The sequence below is a fragment of the Chiloscyllium plagiosum genome, chromosome 26 (assembly GCF_004010195.1).
Source record: "Chiloscyllium plagiosum isolate BGI_BamShark_2017 chromosome 26, ASM401019v2, whole genome shotgun sequence".
Classification (NCBI taxonomy): domain Eukaryota; kingdom Metazoa; phylum Chordata; class Chondrichthyes; order Orectolobiformes; family Hemiscylliidae; genus Chiloscyllium; species Chiloscyllium plagiosum.
This window is the reverse complement of record NC_057735.1, coordinates 5,965,366-5,982,150: the sequence shown is the minus strand read 5'-3', so window position 1 is coordinate 5,982,150 and position 16,785 is coordinate 5,965,366. Positions and strand designations below refer to the sequence as shown.

Genomic DNA, 16,785 nt, shown 5'->3' with positions numbered 1-16,785 from the left:
TTCCCTGCCAGTATATTAGTCCCCTTCCAATTTAGGTGCAATCCATCCTTCTTGTACAGGTCACTTCTACCCCAAAAGAGATTCCAATGATCCAAAAATGTGAATCCTTCTCCCATACACCAGCTCCTCAGCCATGCATTCATCTGCTTTTTTCTTCTATTCCTGCCCTCACCAGCTATATAACCCAGAACATTATGGGCAATTTCCCATGGCTAACTCACCTCACCTACACATCTTTAGATTGTGGGAGGAAATCCACGCAGATACGGGGAGAATGTGCAAACTGCACACAGACAGTCTGCCTGAGATTGGAATCGAACCAGGTCCCTGGCGTTGTGCTGCCCTTATGGTTACCTTTTGCTGGTGCTGGGGCAAAGGGACAACTGTCTTCCACATTACCCCATCCATCAGGATCTCCAAGTACCTATCTGCAAAGCAGGATGCCTTTTATATGACATCACTGTGGCACGAGGTGTAGTTTGCAAGGCAGCTCTGGATAATCAGCATTTAACTGAGTGCACAGCTGTGCTTTACATAGCTGGGCAGCTGTGCCAGGGATACTAGGAGGTCCTGGCAATTATAAAGTGTGTAGGGCATAGGCTATGAAGCAAGTTTGGGATGATAGCATGAGCAAACTATCTCAGCTCCACAGAGAGAAACTTTCAACTTGCCAAAATTGATACTTTGCAGATTTCTAGTAAAATGCAGCTCAAACTTTCTGACTCCACAAGTGTGTGCCAATTAAATCATAATCTGCTAGACATGGAAGGATGCAATCTGCACTTTTGATTTGGAGATCTAGTGAAGGGGTCATGACAAACGTTAAGAAGTTGGATACAAATTTTAAGAAAAACAATCAATATTTAAAGAGGAGGTGTTTTAATGTTTCTGTACAAGCACAATTTTCTGTTCAGTGTTCTGAATGTTGTTCTTGGCTATGGCTGAAATTAGGAACTAACATTTTTTTTAAAAATGTTTTGTCGAAAGCCAAGAGGAGGAAATTACAGAAAATGTTTGCAGGCTATAGTCCACACCAGGGGGCCACAAACCAAATTGGAAGTGTGATTTAATTAAACCTCATGATTTGTGGCTGACATCACACAAAATAAGCATGAAAGCTGTCAGGCTATTGTAAAACAACCAATCACTTCTCCAGTATATTACAGGAAAGGAAATCTACAGCTCGATGCCAAATGTGGACTCACTTGTCAATCGCTCAGTCTCACAACTAAATGATTAATATCTCTCACAAGCACTGAGTCAATAAATGTACTGTAAATGTGGCCTTTGCTCGTAAAGACCACATTCTAAGAATGAATATCGATTTAAAATGGACTCAAAGGTTTGCGATGGATTCTGCATTCAAACTGAGTTAGTTTCTATAGATCTTTTCTGATAAAAGAAATGTTCTGATTTGATTTATTTATTGTCACATGTATTAAATAACAAAATACGGTGAAGACTGTTATATAGTTTTGCCACTCTCTGGTGCCATTTTAAAATGCAGAAAAATAAATCGAAACATAGGCAGAAAAATAAAGAAATAAAAAGGCTCCAATTTACAGTTGTTCTTGTTAAGTGCTCAGTCACAGGCCTGAAGCATCCGGCTACGTAACCCCTCACCATGCCATAAGAACAACAGTTACCATTCTTTGGTTCTCTCTCACCTCCACTGATACCACAGCCATCATTATCACATGGACAAGGCAAATGTTTAAAGACTTCCAGCATGAGAAACTGTATATGTGAAAAGGTTAATTCAGAACAAATCTGACAGAACCCAAAGATTAGACAAGTAACCTTCACTTGGAGCCAGCTAGACCAGCCTCATTGAATGGTTGAAAGGAAATTACTTTCCTTTGCCTCCACGGACAAAAATTCATGAAGTTTTCCATTTTGGATATAAAAGATCAGAGAAATTGGGCTGACTCCCCTGATGAGAGGCTTATGCCCAAAACATCGACTCAACTGCTCCTCGGATGCTGCCTGGCCTGTTGCGCTTTTTCTGCGCCATACTTAGACTCTGAAGACTCTCTGGCATCTGCAGTCCTCACATTCTCCCTTAGTCTCCTTGAAGCAGATTAAGAGGTGATCTTATTAAGGCTCAAAATTTATGAAAACTTTTGACACAGTAAAGAGAGATATTCTGTTTCCACTGACTGGTATGTCAGTAACTCAGGGTCACAATTTCAAGAGAGCTAGGAATGAGATGAGGAGAAATTCAGGGTTGTTAGGATTTGAAATACGCTGCCTGGGAGAATACTGGAGGCGGATTCCAAAGGAGATGTCAAAAGAGAGCTGGATATAGATTTGAAAAAGTGATGAATTTAGAGGGCCACAAAGATAGGGCTTGAGAAAGGGCCTAGCTAGGTAGTCCTTTGAGGAGCTAATACATATATGATGGTCTGAATGGTCCCTTTTTGTACTCGAAAATTCCGATCCTATGTCTTTCGTCACAATTGACTTAAATAAGGAAAATATACTTTGAAGTTTATAGAGGCCAAGAAGTGAATCTAGTTTCTCTCATTAACTGATTAAACCTTACACATGGAAAATGTTAGAAACTATGATTAAACATGACATAACAGCACCTTCGGATAAGTTCAAGGTAACCAGACAGAGTCAACATGGTTTCGTCAAAGATAAATCATATTTAATTACGTTACTGGAGTTTTTGGAAGTAATAATTTACACTGTGGATAAAGGGGAACCAGTAGATGTAATACATTTAGATTTCCAGAAGACATTTGCTAAGTTGTCACATCAAAAGGTGTATGGAGTAATATATTATCATGGATAGATGATTAACTAGCAAGGAAGAGGTACAGAATAGGAATGAATGAATCTTTTTCAAACTGGCAGGATGTTACAAGTCATGGTGCTGGGCCCTTAACTCTCTACAATTTATGGAAATGATTTGGACAAAGGGATTGAAAATATGGTAGTTAAATTTGCTGATGACACAAAAATGGGTCAGGGAAATGAGCAGCACATAAGGAGCCTACAAAGGGATTTAGACAGGTTAAGTGAATAGGCAGAAATCTTCCAAATGGAGTATCATGCAGGAAAGTGAAATTGTCCATTTTGGCAGAAGTAACAAAAAAAAGGATAATATTTAAATGGCGAGAGGATTAAGCGAAGGTTGGGTGTCTTAGGTCACAACTTGCAGAAGGTTAGTATGCAGGTACAGGAAGCAATCAGGAAAGCTAATAGAATGTTGCTTTATTGCAAGAAGAATTGAATTCAAGAGTAGGTCATGCTTCAGTATGCCGGGTATTGGTAAGACCACATGCACTGATGGAAAGTTAATCGTTGAAGGCAGTTCTGAAAAGGGTTACTTGACTAATACCTGGAATGAGCAGATTGCCTTATAAGAAAAAGGTCAGTCAGGCTGGGTCTGCATCCTGTGGAGTTTAGAAGTGTCAGAGGTGACTTAATTGAAACATACAAGATGCTGAGGGGATTTGACCAGGTAGATGTGGAAAGGATGTTTTATTTTATAGGAGGTTATAGAACTGGTGGTGTCATAGTTTAAAAATAAAGGCTCACCCATTTGAGAGAGACACAGGACATAGGATCAGAAGTAGACCATTCAGCCCATTGAGTCTGCTCCACCATTCATCAAGATCATGGTTGATTTGATAACTTTCAACTCCATCTTCCTGCCTTTAACCCATAACCCTTGATTGGTTTACTGACTAAACATTTCTAAGCTTTTGGATGTCGGTTTGCTCGCTGAGTTGTAAGGTACATTTCCATGGAAATGAACCTTGCAGCTCAGCGAGCAAACCTACATCCAAAAGCTCAACCTGAGCTACAAATCTTCTCAAAACTCGCTAATTTCTAAATTTCTTAACAATAGGCTCAACAGCCTGTGATAAAACGTTCCACAAATTCACAACCCTTAGCAATAAAAGATTTCTTACTTCTGTTTTAAAACGTGTGATCCTTTACTCTGATCCTACATTCTCCCACAGGGGGAAACCACCTCTCAGCATCTAACTTGTCAAGTCTTTGAAGAATCTTGTATATATCAGTGTAACCTCATTCATCTATATTCCAACAGTAAGGGCACAATCTACACAATTTCAACTCACATGATTGCTCCTCCAGCGATGAGGAAAAGATTAAGAGGTACGTGCGTTTGGAATGCCCTCCCTCAAAAGGCATTGGATACAGAATCTTTAAATTTTTTTAAAATTAAGAATGTATCTACCTCTGTTTTATCAAAAAAGGAGAGAGTTTATCAGGTGTGTGCAGGAATGTGGAGGCGATGTTAAAATCAGATCAGCAATGATCTCTCTGAATGGCAGAGCAGCCTTGAGGGGCCAAATTGTTTCTTGTTCGCATCTTATTTAAAAAGTATATACACCAAGTATATACCTTAATACCAAGTCTTGCTCACAAGAGGCAAACAAAACCTTTTCAATTGTCCAGCTGGTACCTGCACTTTGTATGCATACTGTTTGAGTGAATCTACGATGTGTACACTAGTAAATAAAAGCTTGTATTCCTGAAGACGACAACGTCCCCAAAGGAACAATGTTAGGCACACAGTCAACATCAAGGAAAGTACGTCAGAAGCACAATGAATTTATTCAAAGCTCCTAATTTCAGAGAAGTATCCCTATTGCTCCAGTCTGGAATTTTTCCAACGCCTGAAGGATACTGCAAATTCAGTGCTGAATTAGTGGCAGTTTAGTACTGAGAAATAAACTGAAGGTGCCCAAAACTCATTCCATGCAAGACTGTTCACAGCAGAGATTTTCAGTTTGTTTAAAGATTGGTGGAGTGGCTGACTAATCCTCCACACCTCTTTAAAGGCTTTAAATTCTCTCATCTGCTCACCAACCTATTTGGGGGCGCGGGGGGCATTAAATTTCTCCCTGAAGGTGAGTTTGAAATGAATGGTCATTCCACCATTCCCCCTGTTAACATCTGTGCCCTCTGACATAGTAGTGTCAGTTATGTTTTATAATGCTTTGAATGCATTTTTAACAGTTTGCTAAATCCTGTTCACTCCCAAAAATTGGGCAGACTATGAAGGCCTCAATCTGACTGCACAACTTTGACGAGTTAGCAGAATCCAGTAGTATGGTCCAGAATGAGTAGTAGCATATATATTTATAAACCACGCCTATGACGATTGCCAGATTATTGCAGACTCTGCACACTCAAAGTGCTGTTTAGTTCTCACTTGGCATCCATAAGTCCAGTTTATACCCTATTTCCAGCATCTACAGTTTGTGCGTTTTTTTTAAAATAGTGTTATGATTAGATTAGATTAGATTACAGTGTGGAAATAGGCCCTTCGGCCTAACAAGTCCACACCGACCCGCCGAAGCGCAACCCATCCATACATTTACCCCTTACCTAACACTATGGGCAATTTAGTATGGCCAATTCACCTGACCTGCACATCTTTGGACTGTGGGAGGAAACCGGAGCACCCGGAGGAAACCCACGCAGACACGGGGAGAACGTGCAAACTCCACACAGTCAGTCGCCTGAGGCGGGAATTGAACCCAGGTCTCTGGCGCTGTGAGGCAGCAGTGCTAACCACTGGTGCCGCCCAGTTCCTCAAGTTCACCAATTCCTTTCAGTTCACCAATTCCTCAATACTCAGAATTAAGGTGCTCTCATGATGAATCTAAGAACGATTAACTAGATCCCTCTAAAGGTGTGGACAGCTAAACTGTGTCCAACAAAATGCTTGTGTGCCTTAACAGACAAAAGTACATTGGCAATATAAGACACAGGAAACAAAAACAAAATAGGAAGATCATTTTAGTAAACATCAGAGTTCAAGCCATGAAACAACAGGTTATTCCAATTCTATGCCACCTCGCCAAATGTTGCAAATCTTCTTCCTACACTGGTCCTAGTCATCACAGCTACACCCTCTGTGACTACAAACCTGACAGTGTATCAGCTGCATTTGGATCATGTCAGAGGAATCAATACACACATTGTGGATACTCTGGTGATGGAAGAGTTGATGGTGATGAAGTGGATTGCCAATTAAACATAATAGGCTTGGAAGTGGCTTTTACGTCCTCATTTATAAACACTATTTTAAAATTTGACACCAAGACATAAATACAACAAGATTTCTTGGTAAGAATTTAGATTTTATTGAGTAATGGCAATTACCATCATAAGAGAAGAAATGCACTTTCTACAATTTAAAAATTTTATTTTTACAGCATGCAGATTCAAAAGGCACTTACAAGTTGCATTTTGAATTAATTATAGTTTCCCATGAGCATGAACAAAATTCTATGAGGGACAGCAGTTTTGAATTTAAGAAGTTTGTTAATGAAGTAAAACAAAAAGGAATCACTCAATTACAAGCATTTTCAGTTGTAGAGTGCATAAAAGGTCTGAAAAAATACTGACTCCACTGTATGAAAGCTTTATAGTTTATAAATTATTAAAAATATATTGTAATGTACTTTTTTTACAAGAATATCAATTGGTGCAATCAGTTATGCTGTAAGGTGGAAGCACAATTCAAGAGTGTTGCATTGAGTTAGTAATACAATGAAACTGGGAACTAAGTTAAAAGACAAGGTATTTCAAAATAACAATAAGGAAGTACTAATGATTTACATCAAATGCAGTCTACACATTGATTTGTCATTATTGACAGACAGACAAGTTTCTTGTTTCACATCACCCCAACCTTCAAGATTTTCAAGAGGGGAAGTATTAATTTATCATTGTATTAAGGTTTGATTGACCCTCATGTCATTCAAACAATCACTTTTTACATCTGAACCTGGACACACTACTAAACTATTCTGTTTCAGACCAAATACAATCCAGGCGAGCATGCACACTTACATCTATGAGGGATTGAAAAGGAGTGGGATACCGATTGGTAAACCCTCCCTGAGGAAACTGAAGCTACTCTTGCACCCCAATATCAAGCAGCTAAGTCAGTGCATGTCAAAGATCAGGCATAGACTCCAATGGCATAGCTACTCTTTGCTTCATGAAATTTGTAGACAAAGCATTCCAGAAATACGCTATTTAGGTTTTTTCAACACACAAAACAGGACAAAAGTGCCCTGTTTTGATGGTGATTCACAAATAATATGAATTGGCAATGTTGCTGAATTTTAGAATACTGCTTCCTATTTTCAGGTATCAGTAACTATTCATGGTAAGACTCAACTTTCATAGCAACTAGTCTTTAGTATTAGCACTACTTACAATTTGAAAAATTGCAATCCAAATAATCACATGACAAAATTGCAAGTGCCTCAAAAATTTATTTTCTGAATTGGCTAAAAACTATGACTATAACATCTTAATTTATTTAGTAAACAAACACCAGCGAATTAAAGACACACCCTACAAAGATAGTTTGATCTAAGTTGACAGAATTTTTCAAATTTAGCTTTGCCAAAGCCTCAGAAGCTACAGTAGGCAGTTTGTAATAAATAAATGCATCTGATACTTTTCAGGTAACATTCTATGTTGCAGTTTACTGTTTGTCTTAGTACTAATGCCCATGTGCAAGTATATACAGGTCAGCTGAAGTTGTGATCAGGATAATTTTTGCTGGTGATAGATTCATGTGGTATAGTGGATGAAAGCCAACGGAAAAGAAAAGCCACAATATAAAACCAGTCTTGATACCCCAAAAGGATAGTTATTGATAATCATTTGTATTGCAAAGGAGGTATATACATTGCTTAAATACCTACTTCTATCCCTAAATATATCCTAGAAGAAAAAAAACACAAGCTATTATAGGATGGATAGAAGATAGACATTCTGAAAACTCATCTGGAATTATTTACTCTCCTCTTCAGATGGTGCATGTTGGACATGCTGCATGTCAGGGAGAAAACGAGGACTGAAGAAGCTGGAGATCCGAGTCAAAAAGCACGGTGCTGGAAAAGCACAGCTGGTCAGTCAGCATCTGAGGAGGAGGAGGAGGAGGAGGAGGAGGAGGAGAGTTGACATTTTGAGCATACTCATTCCTGATGAAGAGCTTATGTTCGAAACATCGATTTGCTTGCTCCTGGCTGTGCTTTTCCAGCACCACACTTTTTGACCTAGCATCTGAGGAGGAGGAGGAGGAGAGTTGACATTTTGAGCATACTCATTCCTGATGAAGAGCTTATGTTCGAAACATCGATTTGCTTGCTCCTCAGATGCTGTCTGACTGGCTGTGCTTTTCCAGCACCACACTTTTTGACCTTGATGCTGCATGTCTGTCAGCCATTTATATCTTTATCTAAATATTTCATTATTTACTGCTGAATACCTACAAGTGTGTTGATATTAAATGTGATAAATGCACACACACGTGTAGAAAATGCATATTTCCAAACTCCGTAATTTTACCAAATATCATGTATTTTAGTCCGGATGAACAGTCCATATGTAAAACAGGAAATCAATTTTTAAAACATTTTATACTAGGGTTCATGTTGGTTTGCTAAAATATTTAGTGAGAGGCGTTTTCTTGGCAAATCTCAGTAAGACCATCTAAGGAATAACCTTATAGCCTGAAGTAACTAAGTGCCAGGGTGGTGGTTGGAAGTAGTAATGTTGAAGTTTCATACACCTTAAGTTTGTCCAAATAGAGTCAGAGATTTACAGCACAGAAACAAACCCTTTAGTCCAACTCGTCCATGCTGACCAGATATCCTAGATTAATTCAGTCCCATTTGCCAACATTTGACCATATCCCTCTAAACCCTACCTATTCATGTACTCATCCAGATGTCTTTTAAAAATGTTGGAATTGTACCAACCTCCACCACCTCCTCTGTCAACTCATTCCATACATGCACCACCCTCTCCATGAAAAAGTTACCCCTTTTAAAGGTCCTTTTTAAATTTTTACCCTCTCACCTTAAACTATGCCCTCTAGTTTTGGACTTCCCCACCCCCAGGAAAAGAACTTGTCTATTTACCCTATGTTGATTTTCTCAATTATTTCAGTAGAACACAGCAAATAGTATTTCCTGCAAAACCGGTGATTGTAAAGCCAGATTTGATTTGTTCTTAGTAATTTGTTAAAGGTTACTATCGTAGTACGATTTATTTTAATTTTTAAAACTCCATTGCTGCAAATTCAAGATCTGTAATTCATGTTCGATATCAATTGCTCCTATGAAATGACTTCTTCAGAATTTCAGTGGCTCTGAGTCCACAATACACTTGTAAATCTATGGTTAGAATCGCCTTAAATTTGAAAATTGTTGATGCAATATTTGCAGTCCTTTGCTAGATGTATTGACACACTTATTGAGTGTGTTAATTTTGCCATCCACATTCAATACAATTAAAAACAGCGGAAAATGACTGGACCAACTTCACCTGTTTGAACACCAGTACTGATCACTTGAGAAGTGGCTCAAGACTCAATTTCAGATTCAAGTAGACTTGGACAACTCTTGTATCAAAACATATTTCTTTCAATTGAAGAAAAATTGTGAAAAGGCACGGCAGTGAGTTATTCTGATTTTATACCGAATGTACACATTGTAAAATTGCTCTATTATGAAAAACATCTATCAATCATTACAAAGAATCAGATTATTTAGTTGCAAATATTGCCTGGCAAAATCTGCTGTCGAAAATAGAAAATTCCTATAATGATGCTCTATTTCTTCTGATTCTACACCAAAATCACCATTCTTTCACTTGCAGAACAGTGACAACCCTGAAAATATTTTCTAAGACAAACTTAGATTTATACCAAATGAAATTTGGTATAATTAAGGCAGCAATTAAATACTTTTCTGTCATGTATTTTTGCAAAATTTGTACTCCAGCAGTTTTCAATGAGAAGTGATCAACTGAATTGTTTGGCTGCAACTCATTGTTACTCTATTATAAATATTAACTTTACCTAAGGTGTATTATCTCTAGCTTTAAGACATGGGAGGACGAAGGAACTCTGTTTGGGAGATTTGTTTGAGGGAGAGGTCCTGATGTAATTCAATCAGTTAAGTCAGAAATATGGATTATCCAATAAGGATCTTTACCGATACTTCCAGCTAAGGGACTATATACAGAGGAAGACCACACTCCTGGCCCAATGTTATAAATCAGATGCTGAGAAAAGGGTACTCCAGTGTACGGGTACTCTTTCACTTTATATCATTTACAGAAAGGCCGTGCTCTGGGGAATATGGAAGGACTCTAAGATGTGGAACCGAGAGTTAGGACAGGACATTTCACCGGAGATATGGAAAGATATCTGGGGGAATGTAAGGAAGAATTTCAGTATGTAAACAGAGCACAGGCTATATGCAATTAAAGGTCTTACTCAGGGCTCATATGGCACCAGAAAGGCCAGCTAAGTTTAAGAGAGGAGTGCCACCAGACTGTCCTAAATGTAAAATTAATATAGGTACTCTCACACATTGTTATTGGTCATGTTGCAAGATCCTAAGATATTGGAGTCTTATAGTGAGGGAGTTAAAGGACATTCTGGGGACTGAAATTAACATGGATCCAGTAATTCTTCTTTTGGGGCTGCCAAACTTGCCCTCTCTGGGGGAACACGGGAAGAAACTGTAATACCCTTGCCCATTGCGCAAGGAAGAACATTTTACTAAATTGGATGTCAGAAAAACCACCAGATCTTATGGGATGGCGTAAGCTAGTTGTGGAGCATCTCCCCCAAGATTACCTCAAATTTGGTGCAGCACAAAACGGAACAATTTTATAGGACATGACGGCCCTTTTTAAATTATATTGACGCGGACTTGTCAGTAATATTAGTCAGGGTCGTGGTACAGCCATGGGAATCTTTATGGGCGCCTGTGGGGCACTGGGAGGAGGAGACTGGAAGGAAAAGAATATGGGTACTGTAGGGGGTACTCCCAGGGATGGGAGCTTCAGTGGAGGTGTGAGAAGTAAGACAAAATAAAGTAGTAAGACATTATCTAATTTAAGTAACTTGAATGTAATTTAAGCAAGTATTTATTTAATATGTTTGTAGTTCAGTTTTAGTTAAGTAGATAGGTTTGTTTTGGTAGAATAGTGGGTTATTTAGTAACAATGGTATTATGTTATGGTCTTCTTGGTACTTTGTTTTGATGGGTTTTTTTTCCTTTATATATAAACGTTTTGTAAAAGATGAACAGTATTTAATTCACGCCCATGAGGTGAGTTTGGAGAGAGGGTAGATGGGGACCCTCTGCCTTCCCACGCTGCTGTCAACTGAGGTCATTGAATGGGCGATTAATATCAACTAAAAGGTCAGTTCTCACTGTTACTGGTATTCAACAAGCACACAGTGGTTCGGGGTGGAGGCATTTCAGGTTATCAGGGAAAGCCAGCCACAGACCACTTACGTAGATGGGATGCTTGCTAGGCGCTCTGGCCAGTGGGTGAAACACCGTTCATCTGCACTAAATATTATTTATTGAACAACTGCCACAGCTTAATTTGCAACTTACTTACCAGGTCTGTTTAAGGATGTGGGTTGGGCCATTTAGGACTGCAAAGAAGAATTTGTTCACCCAGAAAGTGGTGAGCCTGTAGAATTCTCTACCACAGCAAACAGTGAGACCAAAACTGTGAAGGTTTTAAAAGAGTTAGATACTGTTCTTAGGGTAAAGGGATCAAAAGATATGGGAGAAAGTAGGAGCAGTCATGATTGTACTGAGTAGTGGAGCAGGCTCGAAGGGTTGATGGCCTATTCCTATTTTCTGCACTAATGTTTCAAACACACTTAAGGCTTTGGTAATTATATTAAAGAACGGTTGTGGGAGCCACTGATCAACTTCAGCTGCAATTCATTGAATGGCAGGACAGAAGGACGCTTGGAGGAACAAAGTAAAATCCTTGTCCACAGATTCCTGAAAATACAGGATAGGTTAAGAGTGTACTTAAGACGACATTCAGGATTAGTCAAGGTAAAAAGTGAAACTAATCTAGATTTAGTGTATTTTTGGTGGTAGACTCGATGGACCTAAGGGTCTCTTCTGTACTGTGTAATTGTATGATATTTAAGGACCCTTGAGACACGTCAGTGCTACTGTATCTTTGATTTCACCTGCATCATTAATGTCAGATAACCGAAAAGCTTTGGGTGAAATAAATATCTCAAAAACAAAACTCATACAATTCTTCTATAAAATGTTTTTAAAGTAGAACATGTATCAAGCAACGAAATATTATATTATGACCTGAATTATCACTCGTTATGGACTGGATGGACCATTTCCATTAAAATTGATATATGTGCAACTTACAAATGGCAGTTTTACAGTTGCATAGGTGAATGACCTGGTTATACACCACTCACTGCAACTGAAGTCACAAGATTCCTAATGACTGATGACGACAGTTTCTTAATGAACAGTCCACAGGACATGGTACTAAAATTATGTTTTTGCCTCTCTCTAGGTGGATGGGGAGTATCCAAATCTGTCAACACATCCCAGAAACTAGCATCTTAACTTACCAGCTCTGGTCACCATAGTTTAGGAAGGAAGTGACCATCCTCAAGAGGATGCAGGGGAGATTTGCCAGGTTTACAGGGATGTGAGACTTTAGTTAAAGTTAGATTGAAACAGCTTTCAACAAAGAGGAAACTTGATAGAACAATACAAAGTGACACAGAATTAGGTTTTGGAGAAATGTAGAGGGAATGTGAGGAGCAAATTTCTAATAGAGCTAAAGTGGTAATGACTTGGAATTTACTACTGGCGAGGGGTGATCTCACATGGAATTCTTAAGGGGCTTGACAGGGTTAATGCTGAGAGGATGTTTCCCCTCGTGGGAAGGTCTGGGACAAAAGGACAGTCTCAGAACAAAGCAGTGTCCGTTTAAAACTGAGATGGGGTGGAATTTCTTCTGAGGGTTGAGTATCTTTGGAACTCCTTGCCACAGAGAGCTGTAGGGCAGAGTCCTTGCGAATATTTAGGACTGAAATAAGATTCTTGATCAATAGGGGAATCAAGGGTTACAGGGAAAGGGCAAGAAAATGGTTTGAGGATCATCAGATCAGCCACTATCCTACTGAACGGTAGTGCAGGCTTGAAGGGCTGAATGGCTTATCTTCTGTCCCTATTTCTTATGGTCTCATGATGGTAATAAAAGCAGAAATTAATGATTCCTAAAGAAAAAATGGACAGGTATTTGAACTAAATGAATTCAGAGGACCATGGGAATCAAATCAGGTGACTGAGACCAGCTGGATTGCTCCACTGAAAGCCAGCATGGACTTTATGGGCTAATGGCCTCTATCTTACCAAAAATATATTTTAAAAATGGGAATGTGTGACTTGAGATGATATGCTAGTGATAAAATCTGAGTAGGACTGACAGGTGTGTGGAATGTGAAGTGGTATATAGTTCATCCACTTCTGCCTCTTATCAATGTTGAGGAATTAAGTTGTAAGGAGGGATGATATGACCCAGCAGAAATCCCACCAGTTCTGCCTCAATCACACCTCATAAGCCAAGTTGACAATTTCATGACTGTAGTAGTAATATGCCAGTTTTGCTAATACTCAGAACAGTCTAATTCAAAAAGATAAATAAAAAGATCAGCAACTTTTTCCAGAACAGACCACTGTTCTCTAAGGAAGATGTTGCTTTAACATTCCAGTCACCCCATTCCAATGTTGCACAGCCAAACAGTGGCAGATAAGCACAGGTTGCTATCCATTTCTTGGATTCAATCCATTGAAAGTTTGCCAATTTTGCTGCCTTCAAGTCCCATTTTACAGTTTTCTTTTGCAAACAGATGACTGTCTCCTAGGAGGGTCAAGCTCATATGCTTTATGGCACCTTAACATTGAGCATTTAAAGAAATGTGAAATAAAATAAACATGTGGACATAGAAGGAAGATTAAGCAATGAAGAATGGTTCTATCGGAATTATGTATCATTTTTTTTGGGTCAGGATTTACAACTAAGAAAACAGTAAATAATAGCATAAGGTTTTCTATCTTTTTGAATTTGCCAAGAGTAGAGATAGAAAGAAAATCAAAGTTCTGTTTCATAAAGAGGAGATATTTTAAATGGGACAGAATAAACTCAAATCTCCCCTCAACAAAGCAACAGCTTCTCCTTTCCCACCTTTTAAAGAAAGTTAACTATAGGTAAATGAGAGTGACGAATAATTCATGATTTTATTGACTGGATCAGACCTTGTGAAGAGAACATTCTTGCCTTTATCTAAATACGCTAGGCATGCAATATTTAAACAACCAAAACTTAATGTGACCACTCACTACAAAAATCCCCATAAATCTTTGAGTAAAATGCACACCCATGAAGTGCTTTTTGGGAGGGAGGAAAAGTGCATATTATGTTAAATACTTAATTATCCTTCAAAAACTTTTAAATTTTACCGTGGTTTTAAAATAAGGACATTAAGTAAAATAGTAAATGTCGTTACTTGAGATGTCCATTTTTCAGTTGAGTAATGAGAAATTTGCCATACTGCTTACTTATAATGATTGCGAATTGCACCTGGACTTGGAGTTGTGAACTTGTCTGGGCCTGATTGTTTACATACACCATGACAAGAACTATATTCCAGGCACAGCTAATTGTATGTTATGAGAGGACATTTGTTCATGTGGCACATTAAATTAAAGGGGCACAGAAAGGAAAGATATAATGGCAGAGCTGGCAAATCCAGACGTCTACTCGTCAAGTTACTTATAAAAAGTAGTCCTTTGGCCTGGTTTAGCTTTGTCCCCAACTTATCTACCAAACATCATACTGCCAAGAAGAATCCATTTTACAGTTAGTGTGTTGTATTGGTTCTGATGGCAGTTAGGCTGTGGGTTTGTGAATCACACCGAGGGCTGATGTAACTAGTTCAATCTGAAACTTAGTATAGTACTGAGGGAGTAGTTTACGGTCAAATGTGCAATCCCATTGCATGAGGCAGTAAACCAAAGGCCAGAGTTGCCACTTCAAACATATACCAAGGACGGTGAATTTGAAAAGCAAGGAGATCCCCATATCTCAAATTCCTCCGAGCAAAATAAAACAACAGAGTATTTACCCAACTGTTGCAGTGTTAAAATGGCTGTTATCTCAAGACTTCAACGTACTTGAAGGAAACTCAATTCCTCCAAAAGTCTACAAGGCACAAGATACAAGAAAATGTACAATTTATTTTCCAGTTTAATACTTGTACCAAGTTTTTCCACTCTGAATTATATAATGTAATTCATGCAGCTCCACAGCTTAGAGTTTGGCAAAACTGGGGAAGATGATATTGCAATGGAGATCTGGTACAAAAAAAAAATCAACTTTTTTGCTGGAGTCTATAAAATTATTGAATGAAATCTAAAGCAAAATGATTAATACACAAACTGAAATGTGCTATTTATTAAGTTAAAATTGTGTAGTATTTCACTGAAATTACTTAGATTTTGGTTTACCTATGCTAATCTCAAATACGATAATCGATTAATTACTTTCCGTCAAGGGGTGAAGAAAGTAATTTTCTTAAGCCAAAGGTACCCTGGGACATTTATGAAATCTTACTTGAGGCAATTAGAAAGTATTAAATATCTAGCAACAAGCTCTCCCAGCCTTTGGCCAATAGAAAAACCATGACACCTGAACACCCAAGCAGATACATTTACAAATTTTTGATGGTGGGATAGCAGAAAGGGTTTTCCAGAAAACTCTAAAGAATCTTATTAAATCAATTTTATCAACTGAATCCAGGTAGACATTACATCTTTTTATATTTTGCATACGATATGCTTGTGTACATATTTTGAACTCATTAGCTCACTGACATGTTCTTGCCTCATTTAGTTTTGTTAAAAGGTGATTTAATTTGAACAAGCTCCTGACAGTTTTATATCTGTTATTGCTATATACGACTGCTCAAAATATGCATGGCAAAAAATTGCCACTAGATATAGTCAGAAATTTAACTGAATGTAATGTGTTGTCTTGTGGTGAGAACAAAATGTTGTTACTTACAAGTTAAAGAACTGTTTGCATGTGCTCTTATGCTTTAAATATTAATTACATCATCGTAAACCACAACGACGACATTTGGCAATTAAGGAATGCAGTGTCTAAAGTTGTAAACCAGAGTACAAATTACTCAGTTTGAATCCCAGATGTAAAAACAACACACTTCACCATTAACCCTTTAGAAACATCCCCGTGGGTAACATAGATAATAACATAGATAATATAGTTTAAAATAAAAATTACATTGGGCCTTCCTGTGAATAGATCACATCACACCTAAAGACCTGGAATGCTTCCCAAGTTTAAAACAAGTTCCTTAACTACTACCAGAATATTTATTTTCAAAATCACTATTGCAATACAAGTTGAGTGGTTCATCCATTTTACAGTCATGTCACAGAAGACAAATCCTGTGTCCTTCATGGCAACCCCCGAGTGAAATTTGTACATTCTCCCCACATGTGTGTGTTTCCCCAAGGAGCTTTGGTTTCCTTCCATAGTCCAAAGACGTGTAGGTTAGGTGGATTAGTTGTGGAAAATGCAGCATTACAGGGATAGGGAAGGTGGGTGGGATGCTCTTCAGACAGTCTGTGTTGACTTGATGGGCTGAATGGCTTGCTTCCACACGAGGGATTCTATAAGGACATACCTCCCTCCTCTCAACTTACCATTACAACAATCAAAGCAGTCTTTAAAATACTGTTTCAGTGGCCAGTTATAAACATCACCATTGAGATACTGCTCAGCACAGCAAATATTCACTACAATAAAAGCAAAATACTGCAGATGCTTGAAAGTGAAACACAATGCTGCAGGAACTCAGTAGGCCAGGCAGCATCTGTG

At 38.4% G+C, this 16,785-nt stretch overlaps 1 protein-coding gene across 1 annotated transcript in view; it reads right to left on the bottom strand.

Moving 5' to 3' along the window:
• Positions 1-16,785, bottom strand: part of cttnbp2nlb (CTTNBP2 N-terminal like b) — a 130,315-nt gene that overhangs the window by 15,071 nt on the left and 98,459 nt on the right. The window lies entirely within an intron of this gene.